Genomic DNA, 17,382 nt, shown 5'->3' with positions numbered 1-17,382 from the left:
TCCTTATGATGATTGGATGTTTTGTCTAAAAAAAATGCCATGTAAAACAATGACAAAATTATTTCCCTTGAATTTATACATAAATATATTGTAAATAGAGTGTGGATATTACAGCAAAGTCCCGAGGGTTAATGAAAAATATACATAGTAAAGAGTATGAATAACTATTAGGATATCAACATATGGTCTACCATGAAGGTTATATTAACCTAAGAAGGAGACAACTCAATGTTGACCGCATCACCATAGTTGTATCATCGACTATGAATAAGGTAGTGTAAATAAATAAATTAGTGTATGAAATGTGTGTCCAATCTGGAAGTGGACAAGTGAACTACGGGTATAGTTCCCTTGATTACGTCAAGAAACCAATCTTACTTTTATTACAAGATTCAACTTGATTATGTCATGGCCCCACAAGCTATCACTTGTAGGTTTATCAAATTCTTTTGAAAGGAACGCCAATCCCTTCTCATTTATCAGCTACCACTGAAAGGGACTGCCGACCCTACTCGTTTACTAGTACTCACTAGAAGTGGCATTTGCCCCTGATTGTTTATCAATCTCTATTGAAAGGGACTATTGCCCCCAAATATTTACTGGCACCCACTAGAAGGAGATCCTACCCTTGATCTGTAAGTTACCACTTGTTGGTGTTGTTTATCCATCCTTCATCTATTTTCATACTAGAACCAAGAGACCTCTTACCTCATAATCAAACAAATTATGCTCACTGAAACTGCTCACCAAAGGCACCATAAAAATTCCTTCATCAATTTCTTCCTACTGATGCAAACATATTCAATAATCATTGATTACTTATGCAAAACACCAATAAGATCACCTTCAACAATTTCTTATTACTGAAAAAATCATGCACCAGCAACACCAACACCATGTTGGAAATAATACTGAGAGGGGGGGTGAACCAATATTTACAAATCAATAACTTTTTCGTTTCCATGATAAGATTTATATACGCTACTTTAGTGAAGGAAACTTGCCTGTGCACGCAACTGTTCTTAAGGAAACCAGCGTATATCCAGTGAACTTATGATTCAGTTAATTCATCATATGTTGATCTTTAATCAGTGCATCAGTACATTATTAAACATTAAACAATAACCATGTGAAGTAATAACAAAATAAACCATCACACATAAGCAACACACATGAACACCAAGATTTAAGGTGGAAACCCAATGTGGGTGAAAACCACTCGTTGATGTTGTCTCTGTCTTCTTTTAATAATAAGAAAATTTGTTTACAATCTTGTACTGGTGCAGATTCATACTAGTATGCAGGCTTCTACCTACAGAAGGTTACAACCTTCTCTCGTTCTCTAGCTTCTACTGGAAGGGAGCTACAACCCCCTAACTCTTGTACTAGCCGATATGTTTACTAGTACGTAGGCGCTGACCTACTGAAGGCTCCAACCTTCACTCATTTTCCAACTACTACTGGAAGGGAGCTCCAACCCCCTGGCTCTTGTACTGGCCGATATGTTTACCAGTACATAGGTGTCGGCCTATAGAAGGCTACGACCTTCTCTCTTCCTCCAGGGACCACGTTTCATGAATTTTCAAACTGGATAGTCCTGGATCACAACACCACAATCAGAAGGCCATGTTTCATAAAATTTTCACACTGGACCCATCGACAACATTGAAGCTCAAAAATCAATCACAATTGCAATACAACCATCAAATACATCTGTATCAACTAGTCACTAAAACTCAATCATCACTCTCTGAATCAACCACAACTCAGTCAATCACTGACAACCTCTGACACAACTGAATCAACCATTCATTCATACTTAATAAACTTCAACCAATCAACTAGAACAGATATATAATTGTAATCAATACACAGATCTATACCCAGAACACTGCATCATCATTCATAATGAGTTGTAACCTCAAAACCATGCATCAGAGTGTGTACGATACTTGGCTGAACCCAAACTACATGTATACGCTACTTCCTTCAGCCCAACCTGCGTATGTCTCTATAGATACTGAATCATAAGACTTCTAAACCACAAAATGTACCAATTAGTGACATTCTAAAGATCTACCGTCAGATAGCAATAAGGATCACCCTTCTTTCTCAATCAATTAATCAATGAAACACAAACTCTTTATGCATTTAGTTTTACTTTCAGATATAAGAAGACTTCATTAACAGACAGTAGTAAAACAGCATCACTGATCTAATAGATCAGTCATCCTTGAACATTAAGATTTTCTTTTGCATACGCTACTTGGAAGAGCAGAACTAGCGTATATACACAATTTCACCAAAGCGAACCAGCATATAGATCTGCAAATACTTACTTATAACTTCGTTGCACTTCCCGACTTCAGACATACCCAGATCATCATATATAAAGGATAAAATATGTGTTAGCAATAAGATCTATCCCATCCATTATCAGATCACATAATGATAAGTCATTATGATCATGATCCATCATTAGACCTCATCACAATCAATCAATCTAAACATTCAGAACACTGTCACCAGAATGTAGTCACCAGAACACAAAGCATAACCCAAAACTCTGCATCAACAACCAGAACCAACTGCAACTTCAAACATCATAGTTCATAAGGTATACTTCGATGTGTTGAACCAGTGTGTATACGCGCTTTTACCAAAGCGAAACAGTGTACATCTCTGCAAATACTAACTTAGAACTTCACATCTATTCCAGACTTCAGTCATACCCAGATCATAACATTTACAGAATAAACATGCGTCAGTATTCAGATCTAGACTATTCATGATCAAACCACATAATGATAATTCATTTCATGCTTTATGATCCCGATCCATCATCAATTATCAACCACATAGGGTGCATCCTTAGTTCAGATCAAGCAAAGCATCAGAAGCTCATAACCTGCATATATGATCTAAAACTTAATAAGATATTCAATACTTGCACACCTTGGCCTAATGATCTTCTCCTCCTTATATAGTTTTAGGCCTTTCTCAATACCTTGGACTAGAACCACTTAGGACCAATACCTTGGACCAAATACTTAGGGTCAATATCTCGGACCAAATACCTTGGATCAATACCTTGGACCAAAAATACCTTGGACTAAATACCTCAGGCCAAAACCTTGGTTTTCCAACATGTACGTGATTTTCCTCCTGTGAAAGTGCGTGTATACTTATACGCTAATTTTGTTCTGTTAACTCGCGTGTATATGCTCTTTTTGTACAGTGAACCCGCGTATACAACTTATCATACCTGAAAATGTCCTTTTTCTTCAACTTCTTGATTCTGATATGTAGTCCTTTGTTCCTTCATCCTATTCTTTTGTACCATGACTTTGTTACCTCTAAATAGACCTTTTATAATGAGATTTTCCATTTTGCATAACTTCTGAACTGATTCCTTTAAACTACCCTGCATTTTTTCATATTTATAAACACAACTGCCATGCATTCTGTCACTTCTGATATCTCTCCTGTAGATTCATCTAGTTACGTAGATTCATCTAGTTACCATATACAAGTGAGTTGTTCTATTACAAGTGGGTTGCCATCAAGTACAACACCTGCATCATAATGCCAACAATCCCCCCCTTTGGACTTGATGGCAACCATATTGGTGTTGATTACTGCAAGCTGTAGAAACTGTTAGAGATAACACGCAACACCAAAAATACTCTCCCCCTTTGACATCAAGGGCAAAGGGCGGGACAAGTTATTCTCCCCCTTTGATATTAAGGGTACATATTTGAATAGCTAACTATGAACATTGATCATGCTCCCCCTAGGCACATGCTGAATTTTCTGATTAAAGTCCCCCTTTGTACATGCTGAGATGCACTATATCATCCATGCTCCCCCTGAGCACATGCAGAGTCTGCAAAAATATTTTCCAAAAGAATAACATGACTCTATAACTCAACTATGTGAGTTTGACCTTCCTATCACCAATGACTCATACATACATCAATCTCCCAACCAAGTGGGGATATACCAAATTTGACTCATCCACCCAACCAAGTGGGGATATACCAATTGTTTATACATGACTGAAATATAGCAATTATTACATCATCCTTCCCATGCATAGTGGGGGTACAAATTACATCATATGACCAAAAAGGACTCATCAAAAGACTATGACAGACAAAGACATATTATTACATCATGGGCCTTTATATGATCTTTTCATCGAGTGATATACATGACATTTTTAACAAAGACCAAAGACCTAAACAAGACCATGATAGTCATCAACAACTATCATACACCATATATGATCTTCACCATAAGCATCTGTCAGCAGCATCCAGACCAACAACCTGTATATGTCCATCATGACAATGTAAATATCATCAACCTGTGACAAAGTATGTTGTATATAGATATCAACTCATCCTCTTGATCTTATCAAGATCAACTTGCTCTGTTTCCTTAGTAGAAAGAGCCTTATCATAACCTTCCATGAATCAACTAAGCATATGTCATATCTCCAGGCAGTAATACAAAATCATATCTTATGTATGTGAAAACACCATAGTCATCATCTATGATCATAACATCATCATCAAGAACTTGAATTATCTTTTCACAAGAGCCCTCAATATATCAACCATGTATCATCACTAGGGAACATCCCACATCTGATAAGCATCAACCATGATAATCAACATATGTGAATATCAAACCTATCATCATAAAGTAAGAAGTCATAATTATCATGTGAATAAGTAAGCCATGTCTTCGAATATCCATATCTTCAAATCGCTATGGAACTTGCAATAACTCCATTCTCTTGGCCAACACTATTTATCAATATGCAACTCAAGTAATCATCCATGTATCCAACATAATGTGTATCCATCAACTAAGTATCTAGCAAACCATGAGCGCATGGTCATTTGTCAAGCTTTATTGATACCATCAACAACAACAATCCTCAACCATGTGAGAGCCAAAAACTATAGGAAACTTGCATCCTAACTGCACCATATGAACTTTATGCATCTTTGAAGGCATGAAGATAGCAACATAAAAGAAATGAGTGACTCATCATCAAATAATGAAGTTGCATACTCAAGCTTTGTATTTCTCCTTGTCCTTATGAAGATCATCATGTAAGCAACATATATGTATTGTATGCATTATCAAAAAGTCATCCACAATCATCCATAAATCTGATCTGAATAACAACTATGTAACCCTAAGCAATACAAGTATCGTCATCATAGGCAACTTATAACCACACCATAGCATGATGTATCAAAACACTTTAGCATCATCACCATTGATAAGAATCATTTGGTACCAAAGACTTCTAAACATAATGCCAACAATGCAATATTAGAAGCCTAGCATATTCTCCCCCTGAACCTGTGCCACCTGTTCACTGTTAGATCTGATCATTGCATATATCAGTAAGAAATATCAAGGCATCATCATCAATCAGATATACATCAACTTTTTAATAGCTTATGAGCACTAATACATTTCCACACATCATCAACAGATTGTAACCATCATTAAACAGAGCAAATAATTGTCTGAACCATATCAGACCCCTTTTCCTGAGTCTGTCCCACTTCTTTTTCTTCAAGCCAACATATACGCGATTGTACAACTTCTAACTCGTGTATATACGCGACTTATCTTCATGAAACTTGCATAAGAGATTTAGAACACTGAAGTTTCACACTTTCAGCTCCCCCTGAGTCTGTTATGTCTGTATAATGTGCCATGCCACATTTTTCTGACTGTACTTCCTTCTTCTTCCATATCTTTGAGTGTGATGATGTTTTATTCTTTTGGTATGGTGCCCGAAATTTTCTTCTGCATTCCTTTGCTATATGCAAAAACTTGTTACATGCATAAAATCTTATATGTTTCATATTCCTTCTATAGCAGTCAATGGCTTTGTGACCAAACATATTGCAAGAAAAACAATATCCCTTAAAGTACCTGGAAGTTGATGATATTTCTGTGTGATGGTCTTGAACCATTCTACTTCTGCATCTTGCTGCAACATGTCCAAAATTATGACATATAAAACATTCAACATTATTCATTGGAGGAAATAACTGACTATATTTTCTTTGAAGAATTTCTTTCCTTGGTTGTTGATGGGGTTGACCTCTCATTTCCTTGTTGAGAATTTCAGATTTTGCATTAGAGTTCCTTGCCTCACCTTGTGAGCTAGATTCACCTTCAACAGATTCATGAAAACCAAGACCAGATTTGATGGCAGGAGACCTTTGACTACTAAGAATATCATCCAAAATCTTAGTACTATCTTGAAATCATAAAAGCTTATCCTTTTCTTCTAATTTACCTTTTAGGATATTTACCTCAACCTGATATTGCTCTTCCTTTTCAAGATACTGCTTCTTCATGATTTCTTCAGCTTTTCTTCCTTCTTCCACTTGTTGCCTTAATTTGAGAACTTCATTTTCTTGTTCTTCAAATGCTTGGAGTAGTTCTTCATTCTGCTTATTTGATTTTTCAAGATCTTCTTTTAGAGAGAGGTTCTCAGCTTCAAGACTTTCATAGTAACTGGATCTATCTTGAAGTTTCTTGATTGTTGTACTCCTTTTATTTACTTCATTTCTTAATGATTTCACTTCATCCTGCAGCTTTTGACATTGATCTTCCTTTTCCTTGTACTTCTTCCTTACTTTGTTTCCTTCCTCCAGTTGAGCTTTTAGTCTGGTAGCTTCTTCTTTGAAGGCACACTCCCTTTTGTCCAATAGATCTTGTTGATCTCTAATTTTGTTTGTGATCTTTTTAAATTCTGCCTCTATTTGATATCTTTCTCTTTCACCCATAAGAGAAAATTCAGTTGTTTCGTTGTCACTTTCATCATCTTCAAATGAACAGATAAATGTATCACCAGAGGACAACAAATTCATACCTAATAGTTCTTTTGCTTGTTCATCTTCATTCTGCGATGATTTTGAATCTGAAGAGTTGCTTCCACATAATCCCCAATTGTCTCTCCCATTGTCACAGTTCCTTTGAGATGCCTTCTTCTTTTGAGGTGCTTTCTTCTTTAGCTTCTTTCCCATTGTTTCTACGGATCTCCAAGCGAGGAAGCTTCTGCCAAAGGACCTGCTCTGAACCCAATTGTTGGAAATAATACTGAGAGGGGGGGTGAATAACTATTTACAAATCAATAAATTTTTCATTTCCATAATCAGATTTATATACGCTACTTCAGTGAAGGGAACTCGCGTGTGCACACAACTGTTCTTAAGGAAACCAGCGTGTATCCAGTTAACTTATGATGTAGTTAATTCATCATATGTTGATCTTTAATCAGTGCATCAGTACATTATTAAACATTAAACAGTAACCATGTGCAGTAATAATAGAATAAACCATCACACATAAGAAACACACATGAACACCAAGATTTAAGGTGGAAACCCAATGTGGGTGAAAACCACCCGCTGTTATTGTCTCTGTCTTCTTTTAATAATAAGAAAATCTATTTACAATCTTGTACTGGTGCAAACTCATACCAGTACGCAGGCTTCTACCTACAGAAGGTTACAACCTTCTCTCGTTCTCCAGCTTCTACTGGAAGGGAGCTACAACCCCCTAGCTCTTGTAGTAACCAATATGTTTACTGGTACGTAGGCGCCAACCTACTGAAGGCTCCAACCTTCACTCATTTTCTAGCTACCACTGGAAGGGAGCTTCAACCCCTTGGCTCTTGTATTGGCCGATATGTTTACCAGTACATAGGCGCTGGCCTACAGAACGCTGTGACCTTCTCTCTTCCTCCAGGGACCATGTTTCATGAATTTTCAAACTGAATACTCCTGGATCACAACACCACAATCAGAAGGCCACGTTTCATCAAATTTTCACACTAGACCCATCAACAACATTGAATCTCAAAAATCAATCACAACTATAATACAACCATCAAATACATTTGTATCAACCAGCCACTAAAACTCAATCATCACTCTTTAAATCAACCACAACTCAATCAGTCACTGACAGCCTTTGAACCTATCACACAACTGAATCAACCGTTCATTCATACTTAACCAACTTCAACAAATCAACTCTAACAGATAGATCATTGTAATCAGTACGCAGATCTAAACCCAGAACATTACATCATCATTCAGAACCAGCTGTAACCTCAAAACCATGCATCAGAGTGTGTATTCTACTTGGCTAAACCCAAACCGCGTGTATACCCTACTTCCTTTAGCCCAACCTGCATATGTCTCTATAGATACTGAATCATAAGACCTATGAACCACAAACTATACCAATTAGTGACATTTTGAAGATCTACTATCAGATAGCAACAAGGATCACCCTTCTTTCTCAATCAATTAATCAATGAAACACAAACTCTTTATCCATTCAGTTTTACTTTTAGATCTAAGAAGACTTCATTGACAGACAACAGTAAAACAACATCACTAATCTGATAGATCAGTCATCCTTGAACATTAAGCATTTCTTTTGCATACGCTACTTGGAAGAGCCAAACTAGCGTGTATATGCAACCTCACCAAAGCGGACCAGTGTATATATCTACAAATACTTAATTATAACTTTGTTGCACTTCCCGACTTTAGACATACCCAGATCATCATATATAAAGGATAGAATATGTGTTAGCAATTAGATCTAGCCCATCCATTATCAGATCACATAATGATAAGTCATTATGATCCTGATCCATCATTAGATCTCATCATAATCAATTAATCTGAACATTCAGAACACTATCACCAGAATGCAATCACCAGAACAAAAAGCATAACCCGAAACTCTGCATCAACAACCAAAACCAACTGCAACTTCAAACATCATAGTTCATAAGGTATATGCTACTTCAATGTGTCGAACCAGTGTGTATATGTGCTTTTACCAAAGCGAAACAACGTACATATCTGCAAATACTAACTTAAAACTTCACAGCTATTCCAGACTTCAGTCATACCCAGATCATAACATTTACAGAATAAAACATGCGTCAGTATTCAGATCTAGACTGTCCATGATCAAACCACATAATGATAATTCATTTCATGCTTTATGATCCCGATCCATCATCCATTATCAACCACATAGGTGCATCCTTAGTTCAGATCAAACAAAGCATCAGAAGCTCATAACCTGCATATATGATCTAACACTTAATAAGATATTCAATACTTGCACACCTTGGCCTAATGATCTTTTCCTCCTTATATAGTTTTAGGCCTTTCTCAATACCTTGGACTAGAACCACTTAGGACTAATACCTTGGACCAGATACCTAGGGTCAATACCTCGAACCAAATACCTCAGACCAAACACCTTGGATCAATACTTTGGACTGAAAATACCTTGGACTAAATACCTCGGACCAAAACCTTGTTTTGCCAACATGTACGTTCTTTTCCTCCTGTGAAAGTGCGTGTATACGTATATGCTCATTTTGTTCTGTTAACTCGCGTGTATACGCTCTTTTTGTACAGTGAACCCGCGTATACAACTTATCATACCTGAAAATGTCCTTTTTCTTCAACTTCTTGATTCTGATATGTAGTCCTTTGTTCCTTCATCCTATTCTTTTGTACCATGACTTTGTTACCTCTGAATAGACCTGTTATAATGATATTTTCCATTATGCATTACTTATGAACTGATTCCTTTGAACTGCCCTGCATTTTGTCACATCTGTAAACACAATTTCCATGCATTCTGTCACTTCTGATATCTCTCCTGTAGATTCATCTAGTTACGTAGATTCATCTAGTTACCATATACAAGTGAGTTGTTCTCCTACAAGTGGGTTGCCATCAAGTACAACACATGCATCATAATGCCAACACACCAATCACCAATTCGCTTCTTTGTATCTTTAAAAGCACCTTTGAGACACCAAGGTTGCTCTCTAATTTGGCTTTGATGCATACCCATACTATCATGTATCATGTTGCACCAACAACTCTCTTCCACACACTGCTTTCTGCAATCTCTTAATTCTGCTACTTGAATTTTTCTTAATTGGGCCTGCTTTTATAGTCTTTTCTTTATGCTAACTTTGGCTTTGTTTATTTTTTAATTTGTGCATGAAGCCTTATTTTTTTCCTTTGTTATGCTCATCTCAATATTACAGACCATATTTGTTGTTTTGGGCTTAATATCTAAGTCAAACTAACCTTTACTACCTTTTCTAGAACTTGAACTGAGTTATTCTACTTATTTTTTGCATTCTGGATTTTTAAAGAATTTAGGAATGTGCCTGCTATTTATATCTAGAGTTAATTTGGCTTAATTGCCAAATTTCACTACCAAAACTATAGTTAAACTAAAAATTCCACCTTTTTTTTTGAGCTCCTTTTCTCTCGGCCCTTTACCTATTTTTCCACCATAAGACTAGGTCTCCACGACTATTGTTTTAGGCCCTAGGCACTGGGCCCTTTGGAGCCCTACACAGCTCAATTTCATTTGTTAACAACTCTTATGTTGTTGGTCATGCTTCTATATGAAGAGACCACGCCTAGTGGTAAGACCGAAGCTCCCAAGCTCTCGACTTTTTTATTAGTTTCAATTCTTAACAAGTTATGATATTTCGGGTTCTAGGGATGGTCCCACATTCTATTGTCGTCGATCCCTTGGTCGTGTTTCTATGCAAAACAACCAAGGGACAAGTCCAAGAACTTAGCCAAAACCTCCCAAGAGCCTCTGCAACTCTATTCTCTACACCCTGGGTTCATTTCTATGCAAAATTACCCAAGGGTTGGTTCCAATCACGAAGCCTAGCGCTCCCAAAACCGACTCCTTTTATTATCTGTCGCACCCCTCATCTCCAATGGCTACACGAGACCTTATGTGGGCATGTATCCCATAACCTCGTCTATCCCGGTGCATTCCCGTGTGCCTCCATATTAATTTTCTAGGCTCCATCCAATAGGATGCGTTGTCAATGGGGTCCGCCTGACACCCTTTTTATTAGCCACCGCACTGTCAATTGCCACAGTGTCCTGACGCCCTGTAACCTGGCACATTACTTTGTGCTCCGATAATAAACTTGTTAGGCCCTACCTTAGGGGATGAGTTTACCTGTGGGGTCCTCCCATTATAGCAAGAGCCAATGAAATGACTCTCAAGGCTTAGTCAAATATTGATGTGTCCCAACCCGTGTAGATGACATCACCATGACATCACTTTTTCTATGTGTCGACATGTGAGTTGTGACATGTGTCACCCATAAAAGGGCCACTTGGGTGCCCAAAAATGTTGAATCCACCTACCACGTTTCCATGCTGACGTCGTCATTTGCTATCGTCCAAGCCAATCATATGTTGCCACCTGTCCATGTCAGCGAGGAGAGAGAAAGGGTCCTCAAGGCCTTAGTTTACATTGAATTGTTTTATTAACTCGAAAAAACATTGGGTTCAATAACTCTTTTCCTCGACACCACTTCTGAGCGGATTATGGTTTTGGGAGGAGTGTCCCTAGAGCCGCTCTCTACCCTTGATCTCTATAATAAACTGTGTGGGAAACCACTCCTTGTGACCACAAAGCCCATCTAAATGGTTGTCTCCAGTGCCATCAAAAATTTGGAACGTGGCCCAACCCTTTCCTCCCAGCGCTTGGCCTTTTGTGCCCTACATAAACTTATGGGCTACCACTGCCATGTGGGCTCCACCTGCTCAATGCATCTCAACACTTTACATCTACGCCATATATGAATTCTCTAGGGTTCTCCTGACGGGATACCACCGCTAGGATGGCATCATTCTGCTCCATATGTGGCCAATAAGAATGGTTCTCGTTATTACGTTGTCTCCAACATCTATCTAAAGCATGATGAGATATGAGAAAATTTCTTGTGTTATCTTGAGCATGAGAAAATTCCTTGTGTTATCTTGAGCATGTGAGTAAACTTGTATACTAATGTATTTTTAGTTATACTAAAAAAAAATCTAGATATTACCAAAAATACTTTCAACATCACATCATAATCTCATTACCATTAAAAATACACATTTAAAATTTCATCATTATTCCTCTCAATGTTGCCAAAACACTTTCACATATCTCATAATTATTCCTTGTGTTATCTTGTGGTGATAAAAACTAAATATATATACTAAATGGCTCTCCAGGTGAGATACCTAGAGAGTGCCCAAGCACTGCACACAATACACAATTAATCAATCAGGAGAACAGCCTAGTACATATAGGCTTTCTCACAATCAGGGTGGTTTCAACCACTCCCTAGATAGTAGGATCTGAGATATAAGATTAGAGTCTCAATCCTATCATCATCACAACAATAATCTAATTTTATATTTCTCCATTAATTCCAACACTCCCACTTAATGGAGAAAGGGTACTGAACAATAACATATGCCTGCTAGTCTAGTCTCAGCTAGGCTCACAATTAAAAAATGAAACAATCTTGGTAACAGAGGTTTTCATTTTTGTCTTCTTGCAATAGAGCCCACACTTGTTCATCTTGAGTCGAGGCTTCATCTTTGCTTTCCTAGCCATGAGGTAGTGATATCTCTTCACCTTATTTCTTCCCCAATGATGGAAAGCTTGAATTCTTATTCTCGCCGTTCTCAAGATTATGACAGGTTGGATAGGAGAATTTTCCCTCTCACTATTTCTGGTGTCAACCATCTGAAAGTCAGCTATGATGTCTTCATCATTCATTGATGTAATGTCTGCACACACAGAAATATTAATGAGATCATCACAATTTAAATTTAAATTTTCTCCAGCTTTGTCTTCTTCTGCCACGTCTTTGCAATCAGCTTCATGTGGCTCGTCCAATTGATCTTCAACACTTTGTTCCTCTTCACACCCTTCCTGAAGATCGACTCATGAATCTTGCACAACAAAATGTGCCTCTTGATTCTCGTGGTCATCAATAGAACCACATTTTTCTAAAATTTCTTTTGACTTGAACATACTACCCATGCTAATTCCAAATGCCAACATGAGAAAATCATCATCATCAGAATCAAAAATATCTAAAAATATAGACATGTTGTTAAAGTCCAGCTTATCTTGCTTCGAGATTTCTTTTCGACTCCACATGGTCCTCTAACGAGCTCCAACAACCTCGTTACCACGTAGGCGGGAAACTTCTACCTTTGGTAGCTCTTCAATTGTAGAAGCTTGTAGACCGTGGCTTTTGTGCCACGCAGGTCTTAGTGCCCTCAGATCTAGTAAAGAGCAACTAAACGGCCTCTCACAAGCTGGAAACACTATCAGTATATAATTCTGATGCACATATTTCATGTTTCCCCATGCTACCTCAACATGCGTCGATTTCCTCACGCTGCCTTCTATGCAACCTGTTAAGCAGATCTTTGATTGGTTATCCTTTAGCTCCAGGTTTACAAATGTTCAAGATTTACAAGTGTTCGACACCTCTTTTCGATACGATGACCTTGCTGGCCCACACACAACTCTTGACAGGTCGCTGATTCAGATTCGGGAACAACATTCTAGGCATCAAAGCTTTACCAGCGTCTGGAGGGGAAGTAAACAAGCTTTACACAATGTTCCAGGCATACAACAATTATTTCCAGTGATAAGCTCCACTGTTGAGTTGGAACTCCAACTATTTCTAAGGCCTTTGCATAGACTCTTTCGAACTTGTGAAGCCTGAGTCTCCAATGGATCTAGAATTTAGTCTACCGAGCATGATTTATTTGTCTCACCTTCCTTTCAGATCCTTCCTCAATGCATCGAGTCTCCTCCAGATCCTATCTAATTCGATCTGAAACCACTGTAAAACCAAGATGCGTTTAAATCGAGCCTCCTCCAAAACCGATGTAGAGAGCTAAGCGTTAACCAACATAAAGATAAGCACTGTCTGACAGCTTCCAAATCGACAGGATGTGCCACTCAGTTACAGGCTACTTGTAGTGAGTCCGAACCTCAATCCATTCCCATCTGATGAATGCAGCAACAGTTATGATCGAATTGAGGCTTCTGTGATCCATAACAGTTATAAGAAGAAATTTCGGCGTAAATCACATTCAGAAAATCATTGTCAACGCGTTTTGAACCAACTAGTGTGGTTCATCATCAGGACAAGTTGAAAAATCAGATCTATCTTTGCCAGTTAAATACTTTGAGCAGAGCCTCCAACGGCTAACTAGGACAATGTCTAAATTTGACTAGGGACCAGGGTCAAACAAACCAGTTATAAATTAAAAGTAAATAAGGGACCTTACCTATATATAAATTATATGTATAAAGTAAATTTAATTAAATTGGTAGTTTAATAAATCATTAAAAGTATTAACTATTTAATAGATAAATAGAAAATATAAATATTAGCATATAACTAACAAAATATAGAGGTATAACTAACCAATTAAAATTTTTATTTTTCATTTTTTATTTTTTTTTGTATTTATTTATTTTTTTAAATAGGAGGTTAAATTTAAAGTTAGTTGAAAAAAATAAAAATAAAAATAAAAAATAAATAAAATAAATAAATAAAATAAATAAATAAATAAATAAAAATAAAAATAAATAAATAAATACAAAATAAAAATAGAAATAGATTAGAATAAAATAATATTCAGTTAATAAATAAATAAATAATAATAATAATAATAATAATAATAATAATAATAATAATAATAATAATATACCTGAAGAAATAAACTACTTTACAAAATTAAATTTATAAATATCACACAAAAAAAAAGAAGAAGAAGGGGGGGGGGGGGGGGATTGGGTGGAGGGGGTTATTTAATAAAATAAAGAATATTAGTTAAGATTTTATTTATTAATATCTATCAGGAAAAAAATAAATAGAAAGAGCGACACAAATTAAAAAGAAGGAGAAGGTCAGGAATAGGACCAGTAGAAAACCACAGAGCCAGAAGGAGAAACCCTAGGAGGAAGGAAAAGACAAGGCTTCAATGGGAAGAATGAAAGATCGTAAAAGGGGGGGGAAGGAAAAGAAAGACTAGGAAGAAAGGGTAGGGATCCAACAGCTACTGATCTTCTAGCCGTCATCTCTATTGAGATTGTTAGGCCTTCTTTCAATTTCAATAGCTTCCTTAAATTTAGGATGATGGAACTGAGCAACTTTGTCAATAACCTTGGCTTCCTCTATACAAACCTGATGCTTGGTCTTTTCCGCATGCTCTGCTAACGCTGAAGACTTGGTTCTCCCATGTCTTAGGTCCGCTGCATGCTTGCTGATCCTCTAATGGATGGAGCACCCTGTTTCCCCGATATAGGGGGTCCCACAAGAACAAGGGATCAAGTAGACACCCTTCATGTCCTTAGGGTCAACGGGATCTTTCACTGATCGAAGGGATTTACGAATGGTGTTGAGGGGCCTAAAGGTTGAGGGAATATCATACCTCTTAAGGATCCGAGAAATCTTGTCCGTGGTTCCCTGGACATAGGGAAGATGGACACCTAGTCGGCGCTCTTTAGGTTCTTTTTTAATTAACGAATTTTTAGAGGCTTTAAGGAAAGCCTTCTGACCTAGGTGCCTACTATAGCCATTCTCCACAAAGACATTAAGGAGATGGGATCTCTCCTTATCAAAGCTCTCATTATCAGAAATCCTAAGGGCACGAGTAGCGAGGGTGTTAAGAACACCCATCTTTTGAGCAGGGAAATGATGGGAATCAGCATGAAGATACTGCTCAGTATGCGTTTTCTTCCAAAACACTGAGTGGGAGAGAGAACCGTCCTTATTCTTAGATATAAGAATATCCAAGAAAGGGAGGCAACCATTGACCTCTTTTTCCATGGTGAACTTAATGGCAGAGGACTGACAGTTGAGGTGATTGAAGAAGAGATCCAACTCCTCTTGGCCATGGGACCAGATGACATTAGTGTCATCTACATACCTTTTCCACAGCTTGGGAAGGAGACGAGCTGAGGCTAAAGCTTTGGCTTCGAAATCTTCCATAAAAAGATTCACAACAATAGGGGAAAGGGGGGAGCCCATGGCAACACCACAAGTCTGTTCAAAGAACTCACCCTCGAAACAGAAGAAAGTGGAAGTGAGACAGATCTCAACGAGATGCGCAGTATCGGGATTTGTTAGGCGATAGATCACTTCTAAGGACTCCTTTATAGGGATGCAAGTATAAAGGGAGACCACATCAAAGCTGACGAGAATGTCATCGGAGTTAAGCTTAATGTCCTTAAGCTCTTTAATGAAGGATGCAGAGTCTTTCACGAAGGACTCCGTACAGCCAACCAGGGGCTTAAGCTTAAGGGCAAGGAACTTAGCAAGAAGGTAGGTCGGACCACCAATGGTGTTGACAATAGGCCCCAGAGGGGCCCCCTCTCTGTGAATCTTAGGCAACCCATAGATCCTAGGAGTAATGGGACTGCTCTCAATGAGTTTATGGTAAAGGGAACTCACCGAGCTACTGGACTTGATAGCAAGAGCCACTGTCTTAGAAATTTTCTTAAGAGGGTTCTTGGGCAGTTTTTTATAACTGCCACTATTGTAAAGATGATCTAACATCTTCTTGCGGTAATCATCCTTGTTAAGGATGACCGCAGCCCCTCCTTTGTCAGCCTTCAGAACGACGATATCTTTGTTCTGGTTTAAGGATTTAAGGGCAATGATTTCCTCATTGCTGAGGTTCTTCCGAGGGGGCTTAGCCTTTCTAAGGACGACGACACAATCTTGCCTAATAGTGTCCTTGATATTATCCGGAAGATCTCTAATCCCGTATTCCACGTCACAAATAATGTCATCCACCGAGATTTTCCTAGGGGCAAGGGCAAAGTTTAAACCTTTGCCTAAAAGTCTAAAAATAGAAGGGGAAAAAGAAAAACTAGATAAGTTAACAACTCTATTATTCCGGGGGGGAGGGGGAAGAATATTCTGGTCCAAATTCATAACCTCGCTATTATGGTTATTGTTAATAGATTCCATGTCCTTGTTTTGATTATTAATAATACTAGTACAATTGTGGCTATTAATATTATCGTATAGATTATTATTGTTATTATTATTAATATTATCCAAATTACATACATTATTATTATTATTATTATTATAAAAATTATCATTAATATTATTATTATTATTATAGATATTATTAATATTATTATAATTAAATATATTATTATTATTATTATTATTATTATTATTAACATTACATATATTATTATTATTATTATTATTAATATTATTGAAATCATTATTATTATTAATATAAAACAACTCATTATTACCGGACAACAAATTGTCAAGCTTACCCGATGAAAACTGCAGAAAACCACGACCATGCAACAGAGAGACTGCGCCGTCCCTCAGGTCAGCAACACCACCGCTGCGGGTAAAGGAAAGATTCGCGCCACAACTACGAGAAGCAGAGGGAGCCGATATCTTCGGAA

Source organism: Pinus tabuliformis, chromosome 7, assembly GCF_031772625.1.
Source record: "Pinus tabuliformis cultivar Carrire ecotype Pingquan chromosome 7, CPIR1, whole genome shotgun sequence".
Lineage (NCBI taxonomy): Eukaryota > Viridiplantae > Streptophyta > Pinopsida > Pinales > Pinaceae > Pinus > Pinus tabuliformis.
Note: the sequence above shows the minus strand (reverse complement) of the source record.